This window comes from Oratosquilla oratoria, chromosome 22, assembly GCF_046742065.1.
Source record: "Oratosquilla oratoria isolate Oo_2021 chromosome 22, ASM4674206v1, whole genome shotgun sequence".
NCBI classification, from domain to species: domain Eukaryota; kingdom Metazoa; phylum Arthropoda; class Malacostraca; order Stomatopoda; family Squillidae; genus Oratosquilla; species Oratosquilla oratoria.
The window spans coordinates 2,302,754-2,314,426 of record NC_134798.1 but is presented as its reverse complement, the minus strand read 5'-3'; the positions used below and the strand labels follow the sequence as shown (position 1 = coordinate 2,314,426).

The 11,673-nt window shown below is 35.5% G+C and overlaps 1 protein-coding gene across 1 annotated transcript in view; it reads right to left on the bottom strand.

The window, feature by feature from the left end:
- LOC143037401 (uncharacterized) overlaps positions 1-8,973 on the bottom strand; it is a 33,383-nt gene extending 24,410 nt beyond the window's left edge. Inside the window, exons 1-2 of the mRNA XM_076205538.1 lie at positions 8,957-8,973; positions 8,364-8,461 (exon numbers count right to left, since the gene is read on the bottom strand). The gene's annotated coding sequence lies outside the window, so the exon portion shown is untranslated. The remainder of the gene's footprint in view (positions 1-8,363; positions 8,462-8,956) is intronic.
- Positions 8,974-11,673: the final 2,700 nt, after the last annotated feature.

The window sequence follows — 11,673 nt, the reverse complement described above, 5'->3', positions numbered from 1 at the left end:
AAAGTTGGCAAGAGTAACGGGCAGCTTGGTTCTTCGTGATGCCGAACGGGGGTGCATGAGGAGTGAAGACGAACGGGGAGGAACGGGATAAGCTCTGGGTATATAAGCTGTCAATTATTTGTTTGTGTACACTCTGAGGAAGTCCTTTCAGGACGAAACGTTAGAAATAAAAGCTCCAACGGTTCCTGGTGTTTACCTCACTACCCTTCCACTCATTCTGTCCTACGTACTTTATATATATATATATATATATATATATATATATATATATATATATATGTATATGCCCCAAGCAAAGGCGTATATATATATATATATATATATATATATATATATATATATATATGTGTGTGTGTGTGTGTGTGTGTGTGTGTGTGTGTGTGTGTGTATGTAATATATATTTATATACATATGTATATTATATATATAATATATAAATATTTTTCAACCACATATCACTTTTAATTTCATACCATCGCAAACGAGACTGAGAATCGCTCAAAGGAGGCATCCGTTGGAAATTGAAACGTAGACGAACCGAGGATTCGAACCCAGCTAACCCGTAACAAAGTTACATTGACGTAAACTAATACGCTATCTCTCTTGATAGCGTATTGGTTTATGTCAATGTTACGGGTTAGCTGGGTTCAAATCCTCGGCTCGTCTACGTTTCAATTTCCAACGGATGCCTCCTTCGATCGATTCTCAGTCTCGTTTGCGATTGTATGGAATTAAAAGTGATATGTGGTTGAAAAAGATATTAATTGATCACTGGGAAACATTCAGTGCGTATGTATAAATATAAATATATATATATATATATATATATGTATATTTATATATATATATATATATATATATATATATATATATATATATGTATGTATGTATGTATGTATGTATATTTCTCTGTTCATAGAGAAATTATGACACTTTTATACTACGACTATCCCTCCGTTATACTGTCCCCCAACCCCTTGTTACTGTCCTGTACCATTTCTCTGAATATTCATTTCCTTTTTTTATTATTGATGAACAGTAAAATATATGCTCATCAATAATAGTATTGAAGTTAAAAAAGGATGCATTCATAAAAATCCTTGCAAAATGTGTAATCAATTTTACATAGGTCAAACTGCCAAACCCTTAAATATTAGAATTGAATAACACAAGAAAAATGTTAGGGATGGCAATAATTCTAGTGGAATATTTAAGCATATTGAATTGAATAATCATCCAGTTGATTGGGGTAATGCCCATGCAATCTATTATACTAACAACATAATAGTAAGAAACTTAGAGTGTACTTTGATCCATATCACCAGTGATCAAAATACCAACCTGCACAAGGGCTTATATAAATTTGACAATTCTATCTGTTAAGAAATAAGCAAAATAATAACAGGTAAAATGTAACCCTGCGACTGTGACCTAATGTCGCCCTACCCTCATTAGCGGACGCATTGACCCTTGCGACCTGACAGCCCGCCTCCCAGGGGGTAAATTGTCCTCTACCCTTTTGTAAACTGTCCTTGTTCCTTTTTCATGTATATATAATCTATGTATTTCTATATACTATGTACTTTTTGCACTGAAGATGTAATATACAAAAGCGCTCTGCTTCGTTAGTTTCTTTTTCCAAGTGGTCCTCTTTGCATATATATATATATATATATATAAATATATATACACACACATATATATACATATATATATATATATGTATATACATATATATACACACACATATATGCATATGCATATATATATATATATATATATATATATATATATATATATATAGTCATAGTGTATATGGGCAGTAGGTTTTACCTCAAGCACACTTAATTTAAGTGAATCGCAAGCTTGTTATGACAAAGCTTCTTGTCGTATTTTTCTCTCTTTCTTAAAGTAATCTTGCCTTATGTAGGCAGTAACCTTAATATAACCTCGTATGTCATGCTGTGGAATAGCAAACATAGTTTGAAAAAGACAGAATGTTGTGGTTGGTCAGGATATCCAAGAAGTCGGTAGGGGACCTGACACAGTAGGATGATGGCACATACGTGGTAAGGATTTCTCCTAGGTTCTTCGCTATTTAGTAAGTCACCGTAGGGATTTGAGGTATAATTGGTCTTAGTTTCTTTCCAGGCTTATGGTTTTTAATGCTTCCGTAGCAGTACCCGAGGCCATAATCCCCAGACAACATAGGAAGCTTAATACCTCCTGTGGTAGCATTGGCAGTATCTATAAATTTAGTGAGTTTCTTTTTTAGGTTTTCCGTGGGATCTTTGGTGATTTTTTGAATTTGCTAGTGTCCCCCACGATCTGATCTAATTTTTGCAGGTACTCTTCTATGTCTATTAGGACAAAGGTAGCGACTTACCAAATAGCAAAGAAGCTAGGAGAAATTCTTACCCCGTATTTGCCATCATCCTACTATGTCAGGTCCCCTACGACTTCTTAGATATCCTGACCAACCACAGCTCTAGAGTTGTAATTGCTTTGTTAGATGCAGAAAGCCTCTACACTAATATTTAGGTGGGTCGTACGATACAGTATATAATCAATAGTCTATCACAACGACAGCTACCCCAAATGCGACATCCCGGAAGAAGTGATGAGGAAACTATTAGAAATGTGCACTAAAAAAGCTCCATTTACCTGCCCAAATACTGCTAATGGGATCCCCTTTGGGATTTCTCTTTGCTAACTTCTTCATGGGTAGTATCGAAGAAGAGGTCTTCGGTGAAGTACTGTCGATATATAGATGATATTTTTATAAAAGCGAAAATAACGAGCAAATCGTAGCCCTACAACAGCGACTCATAGAGGCCTCAGGTCTCAACTTTGCCATCAAAAACAGTAAAAATGGATCTCTCCCCTTCCTTGATGTCCTAGTGAAACAGGAAGGATTTTTTCATACTTCAGTTTACACCAAAGCTAGTAACTCCGGACATTGCCTTAACGGATTGAGTAAATGTCCCAAAGGTATAAGATGTCAACAATTAGTGCATATGTACGAAGATCCCTTAGCCATTGTAGTAACTGGAAAAATGTGCACCTAAAGTTGGAAAGAGCACCACAGGTCCTAATTAACAACGGTTTTAGCAATTGACATTGAAAAAGTGACCAAGAAAATAATGAAAAAATGGTACGAGGATGTTAGACCAGCAAATGTAGCAGACAATCCCGCGCAGAACGTTATCAACATATACTACAAATCCTTCTTCTCCACTGCATACAAGGAGGATGAGAGAGTGATGCAAGAAATCATAAAGAAAAACATCAAGCCCTCTGAATCCAGCTCTAAAATAAATTTTATAGTTTACTGCCAAAACAAAAAGACTTCGAACCTACTCCTAAGGAACAACACGAGGCAGGTCGCCGATGAGCTTAAAAAATCTCATGCTGTATATAAGTACACATGCAAATATGGGGACTGCGACCCATCCTACTGCCTATATCGGCATGACCACCATGAGGCTCTCACGTCGTCTGTAATACCACCTTAACTCAGGAGCACCTAAAAATAATCATAGCAAGGTCCATCAAGCAAAGTTAAGAAGAGAAGACCTAACACAGAATACGGAGACCATAGATTACAACAAAGACCCACGATGATTACCGATATTAGAAGCTGTGTACATTAAGGATCTATATCCGGGAATAAATACCCAACTTGAGGACTTAAAAATCCTACCAAGTATGAGAAGATTATTCTCCAAAGAAAACGAGACAAAAAACACAGATACACGCCACCCTCCAACCTACAGGACGACACGGAGCTCCGGCGACGCCAACCAATGAGGTCCAGACAAAGTCCCACATCGACGACCAGACAAAATCCCACATCGACGACCAGACAAAATCTCACAGCCTGCACCTTATATAATCCACACACACCAGCCTATTCCTTAGATTCTTACCTGCCACTGAGGAAGTACCAAGAGGTGTGAATACACGTTCTGGCTTATTCAAATTATATTTGCTATTCCACAGCATTATATACGGAGTTATATTAAGGTTACTGCCTACAGAAGGCAAGATTACACTAGGAGAGAAAAATACAATATGAAGCTTTCTCATAACAAGCTTGCCATTCACTTTAATATATATATATATATATATATATATATATATATATATATATTTATATATATATATATATATATTTATATTTATATACAGGGTATATGCATTTTTATATGAACATATAGGTATATTACACATATATTACATATTATACTGACATATATACATATATATATATATATATATGTGTGTGTGTGTGTGTGTGTGTGTGTGTGTGTGTGTGTGTGTGTGTGTGTGTGTGTGTGTGTGTGTATTAGAAATGGAGAGAGTCAATGGTTTGTGGTAAAGGTGGGACTTCGTCAGGGATGTGTTATGTCACCCTGGCTGTTCAATCTTTACATAGATGGGGTGGTGCGAGAGATGAATGCAAGGGTACTGGGGCAGGGGTTGGAGATGGTTAAAGAAAATGGAGAGAAGTTGGAGGTGAGCCAGTTGTTGTTTCGTGACGACACTGCGCTTGTAGCAAGATCAGAGGAGGGATTGAGGAAGTTAGTGACAGAGTTTGAGAAGGTGTGTGAAAGAAGGAAGCTGAAGATAAATATGGGCAAAAGTAAGGTGATGAGATATACAAGGGGAAAGAGTGACAGTAGGCTGGAAGTGAGCATAAAGGGTGAAAGACTGGAGGAAGTGAATAGTTTTAGATACTTGTGTGCGAAAGTGGCAGAAAAGGGAGGAGTGGGGGTGGAGGTAGAATGTAGATTGAGAGAAGCGAGTAAATTCCTTGGTGGATTAAAAAGTGTAATGAGAAATAGACATTTGGGTATGGATGCTACGAGGAGGTTATATTGAGGATTGATTGTGCCAACAGCACTGTACGCGGCAGAAACATGGAACATAAGAGAGGAAGAGAGGAGGAGTTTGAATGTGTTTGAGATGAAATGTCTGAGAAGTATGATAGGGGTTACTAGGCTAGATAGATTGAGAAATGAGGAGGTGAGGAAGAGAACAGGGGTGGAAAGGGAGCTGGGAGATAGGGTTGATGAAAGAATATTAGGATAGTTTGGACACATGGAAAGAATGAGTGAAGAAAGATTAGTGAAAGAAGTGTGGAAGGCAAAGGTGGAAGGAAGGAATACGAGGGGGCGTCCTAGGATGAGATGGATAGATGGGGTGAAAGGGGCATTACAAAAGAGAGGAATGTCTGTGGAGGAAGGACGGCAGAGGACAGAAGATAGGGGTGAATAGAGATGGGTTTTGTATGGGTGATGCTGTGATACATGAGGGGGAGTAGGTGGGAGATGGGGGGTGAGGAAGTATGTATGAGAAATAATTTGACGCAGCCCGAAGGGATTTCTCCCCATCTTCTCTTTTTCTGCATGAGGGGACGGAGAGGGGGGTCGCCGAATTTATGAAGCAGCATTGCTGTGGATGTGCTGTGTCTTGCGACACTGCTTCTGACCCAGGGCAGTGGACAGGATGCAGGGATGACCCGTCATCCAGGAGGTGCCAAAATAAGAGGGGGGTTAGAGGGGAGTGGAATATATAGGAAATGGAATGGGTGGGAGTAGTTTCTATGCCTTTTTCTTTTTAGCTACCCCCCGTGTAGGGGGGAAAAGCCTTTGGTATAGGTCTATATGTATGTATGTATATGTGTATATATATATATGTATATATATATATATATACATATATATATATATATATATGTATATATATATATATATATATATACAATGTTCGACAAGAATGTAAGAACGGTTAGCGAGAATGAGTGACGAGGAGTGTTGAGGACTTTTTTTTTTTTTGCTGAAATACACAATTTTATATAAAGAATTAGCATATGGTTGCATTATTTGACCTATTTTCTTTAAAATGTGTGATTTCCATGTAACTTGATCAAAGAGAATTTATGTTTTTATCCTCTACAAAATTACCAACCACATACCGTCCGACTCAGTAATTGCCGACCTTAACCAAACGATGACGGTTTTTGCTCAAATGCACAATTTTATATAAAAAATTAGCATACTTTGGGTATCTCAAGTTTGATGCTATTTCATAAATCTTTTTTATTTCTTCATCTAAAAATTCAGGACTACAAACTCTAAAAGCTCTAAGAAACATGGAGGTAAAAACTGATGTCGATGACATACTATGCATTTGGCCACTTGCTCACAACTTGGATAATTTTTTAGTTAGTTTAAACAATTTAGTACCTTCTATAAAATTTAAAATTGAGATAGAACAAGAGAACAAATTACCCTCTCTAGATGTTACTATTCACAGAAAAGAAAGGTACTTCAGGTTTGATGTTTTTCGTAAACCAACTAACGTTCTTTCATATGTTCACTATTATTCTGCTCACCACCTTAACACAAAAATCTCAGTTTTTACCTCCATGTTTCTTAGAGCTTTTAGAGTTTGTAGTCCTGAATTTTTAAATGAAGAAATAAAAAAGATTTATGAAATAGCATCAAACTTGAGATACCCAAATCATGTGATAGTTAGATCACAACATAAGGCCAAGAAGTCCTATGTTGATTCTTCCCCAAAAGATCCTTTTAATAAAAAGAATCTTTTGGTTCTTCCCTTTCATCCTAATTTGGTAAAACTCCCTCGTTTCCTTAAGATGTTTAATGTTAATGTTGTGTTTAAGAACCATACAATCAAAGAACTTCTTATCAAGAATTCACCGGATAATTCGGCGGGGTGTGTCTACTCTATCCCTTGTAAGAATTGTAATTTGTGTTACATTGGCCAGACTGGCAAAGAATTAAAACTTAGATTGAACCAGCATAAGTATAGTGTCCGTACTGGCCAATCTTCAAGTGGGATTTTTGCTCACATTAGAGACTACAATCACTGTATTGATTGGGACAATTCCCAAGAAATTGTTTCAAGTAATTCTTATTTGATAAGAAATATAATTGAATCGTGTCTCATTAAAAAAACTTTTAATGAAAATCTCAATTTAAGCACTGGTCTTTTTAAATTAGATAATTTTGTTATTAACCAAATTGTAGGACAATGTCCCAAAGCTCCGCCTTAGCCATCTTGTGTGACCTTTTTTCACCTGTGTCATCTGTCACCCATTTTTATTTATTTATTCTTATTATTTTCTATTATATATATGTATGTATGTATATGTATATAATTTGTTTCTTTGTAAGTCAATCTTTATGTTGAATTACATGTGTCAATTGTCACCCTTCTTATTTCTTGTTGTTATCTTTTATGTTGAATGTCCTTTTTTTCACCTTGTCATTTGTCATCCTTATGTTTATGCTGTGTGACATTTTATAACCTGTTTCAATTGTCACCCATTTCATTTATTGTTTTTATATTTTTGTTTCTTTGTAAGATAATCCTTTCGTATTTACGTTGTGTGACCTCTCCTGTTTTCTATATTATTATATTTAAGTTATTCTTTGTTGTGACACTATGTACTTTGAAAATGTCTTAATAGACGAAAACGTTCAGTATTCCGATCTTTAATTTCCTCGTGGTTACAAGCAAATATATGCATATATATATATATCGTGACATCATGACGGGGTATGAATGGTATGGATGGTAAGAATGGAAAGACACGATTTGGAACAAGAGTCTTTATTCCTGACCGGTTTCGCCTTTGTAAATATTACCTATGAAGAGGCCTAACAGGCGAAACTGGTCAGGGATAAATACCCTTGTTCCCAATCGAGTGTTTGCATTCTTACCATTCATATATATATATATATATATATATATATATATATATATATATGTATATGTACATTTATTGATATATATATATATGTATATATGTATATTTATTTAGTATTATATATATATATATGTATATATATATATATATATATTTATATATATACATATATGTGTGTGTGTGTGTGTGTGTGCATATATTAATATATATATGTATATATACATATATAGATAGATAGATAGATAGATAGACAGGTAGATATAGAAGTATACGCGCATACATGATACAAACACAAAATTCCAAACAGACAAGATTTAGTTAACAATACAATAATACTTAATGCAACAAGAAGAAACTACACATATTAGAGAGTCTACATTGCATAAAACACCCCTATTTTTATTATACAGACTGGCACTCTTTGCACTTTCCAACTACACAGCGAGGGTGCGTGGCAACAACGACCAAACGTCCGGCCATAGTGAACTAATGTCGAACTACGTCCCGCTGATAAGAAGCTCCCACCTCCGTCCAGTACCTGACGCTTAGCTATAAACTACCTTATCTAGTTCCTTCATTTACTCATATTTAAACACCGCCTTGTATGATTATTGTTACTTACTTGAAGATGGTTGAACTGGAAAGCTTGTATCTTAAATTTGCTTAATGTTTTTCGTTGTAATAACACCTTGGATCTCGGAAGCCTTTTGTTTGACCTTCCTTCAAGATACAAACCATTAAAAAAATCGAGAACATTACTATAAAGATAGTAGATATAGAATTAGCCCTGGCCTTCAATCGAACATCTCTACAAGAGAACTTACTGCCCATTTAGACTAATATATATATATATATATATATATATAAATATATATAATATATATATATATATATATACTGTATATATATATGTATATATATATATATATGTATATATGTATATATATATACGAGTATATATATATATATATATATATAGTATATATATGTGTATATATATATTTATATATATATAAATATATATATATAATATATAAATATGTGTGTGAGTGTGTGTGTGTGTGTGTGTGTGTGTGTGTGTGTGTGTGTGTGTGTGTGTGTGTGTGTGTGTGTGTGTGTGTGTAAATGTATCACAAATGTACGCAGAAAATTGCCTCTGTACCCAAATACACAAAAATATATGTACAAATATTTAAGTCGTAAAATACTAATAACCTCCTGTGATGGGTGTCTTAACTCTTCAGCAAGAAAACTGCCTATGGAAAGGTGAAGATTTCTTATTTATGGTCACGTTCTTTTCCCGGGCTCCTCCCTCTTCCTCCCTCTCCACTCCCTCTATCTTTTCGCTGACCCATTGTCAGAAGTGCTGAATCTCAGGGTTTACTGTGAGAGTATAAGATAAACAATGTATTTCAAAAGCAAGTCACGCTTACTGTCATTCTTAATTCTCACAATATAGTGACGCAGTTGATATATATCGCCATAGCTTATCAAGTTCGTGGTCAGGGGTGGTGTTCTCGCTTTACATCCTTGGCCGAACTTAGAAAGGTTACTGTTAGTAAAGTTTTACATATATTCGTATGTATGCAGGCCCTATGTACGTATGTATGTATATATGTATGTATGTATGTATGTATGTATGTATGTATGTATGTATGTATGTATGTATGTATGTATGTATGTATGTATGTATGTATGTATGTATGTATGTATGTATGTATGTATGTACGTATTTATGTATGTATGTATGTATGTATGTATATATGTATGTATGTATGTATGTATGTATGTATGTATGTATGTATGCATATATGTATTTATGTACCATCTCAAGATCTCTTGATGAATTATACAGACACCACGTGCGTACACACACACAAACGCACACACGTACACATAAAAACAATTACACACACGCAGATATGAAACAAACAGACGCATACACATTGACAAGGGTAATACTATTTGAACACTAGCCTACCGCATGCACACACTGACCATATACTTCAGCCCTCCTAGTGGCAGGCAAGAAGACCCCTTCAATCTGTCTTAAGCTATCTTAAGTGAGTTACCGTAGTGAAAAGGTTCATATCAATTGTGAACCTAATGGAAACAGTGACGCTCTTAACATGTTCTATTAAGGTTACCGAGTTAATTTGTATACAGGACGGGTGATTGGTAAGTTGCGAAAGTAAAAATGGAATAACGTGTGTATATGTACATGTTGATGTATATATACATGTATAAGTAAATGGAATGTACAACATGCCAAGTGCTAAGACAGTTGATCCCGGTTTAGGCTCACACCAGAACTGAAAAGAAATGGTTCGGGCACTTCCTATGGTAATTTTTGGGTCACTCACTATGAACCCAGAGCTATGTATATATTCATGCCCAATGTACCGACTTCTCATTAACGATGAATATATCCAATGTCGTGATGAAATCTCTGAATTAAATCTAATAGTTACTGACCTTCTTTTTACTCGAGGGTAACTTCCCCCGACTTGTGGCAATAGGACCATTGAACACTCACTAATGCATTTCGGTCGAGTACTGCAAGATTTCTCGGTTGAAGAACGCAGTTTAATCCGGAGAAATCAGAAAACAAGTAGTAAACTAATAAATATAGAGTCTGCTATTGCATGTATGCGTGTACATGAAAATGTATGTACTCGTACATATATGTACACGAACATGTATGTACACGTACATATATGTACACTTTCATATATTTGTACATGTACATATATGTACGTGAATACTAGAGAAATACTTTTTGTTACGCTTTTTATAGAAAGGTCACTTGTTGACGTGAAGATAAACAAGTAAACTCTCTGTCAGTTTGAAATAAAGAAGTTGTAGGTCATGCGATTCAACTCTGTCTTCTATGGAAGTGTCCATGATGGCGACCATGGCCGTGAAGAACAGCTGGAAAGACCAAAACGTTCCAGAAGAGTGCTGTGGAATCTGGGGTAAGATCAAGGTAAACGTATCAAATTTTATAGCGACTACCACCAGGTGATTGTATTTTGATTAGGGGACTCCCCTAATGAAGGAAGTGTTCATTAAGATTCCCTTTGGACTTAAGGCTTATTCCACGACAGATTCAAATCGCCCTGCTTTGACTAAACAAAATCCATTGAAAGTCTAACGAAGTTGAAGGGGCTTAGCTGATATTGATTGAATGCTGATTAAATACTACGGGTTTGTTTTTTTGATGTGTCATAAAAGGTGAATTAATTAAAACGTTGAATTATCTGTGAAAAATATCAAAGGCCAAAACCATCGATCACTTCTACTTTGGATTAATATTTTTTAATAGACATTTATAATTTTTAATGTACAAACTCTTTATGTTTGCATTGTTACCATTTATATGCAAATACATATTCGTTTATGATATGTATTTTTATCTGTATACAACCTTCACAAAAAAGAAGTCTTCGAATTATATTTTCTTAACCTTTTCACTACACATTGTGACTGAATAAAATCACCTGGTGGCAATCAAAATGAAAGTCTTATTAAATCGAACGCAAAAGATAATTCATGATCATAAGGTTTCGCTTCGTATAATTATATACATTACTATTTTTTCATACCAAGAGTTTTTTCCCCATTCCACTCCCATCCACCATCCTTTCACCTCTCCTATCTTATCTCCTCATGGATGACGTGTCGTCCCTGTATCCCGCCAACTGCGCTGGGTCAGAAGAAATGTTGCAAGATACAGTACATCCACAGCAAGGATGTCTGTGTCTGTGAGTTATCCATGATTCTTTGTTTCGTTTGAAAAATGTACTGTTGGCAAGATTTCCACCTGGTTCACTCGCCCATGTGTTTACAAATGTGAAAAGAAAAGCTATAATGTCCATTATCAGTAAGCTTTGTATAACTCATTTTGTTAGCCCACAGGCGTCCTTGCCACA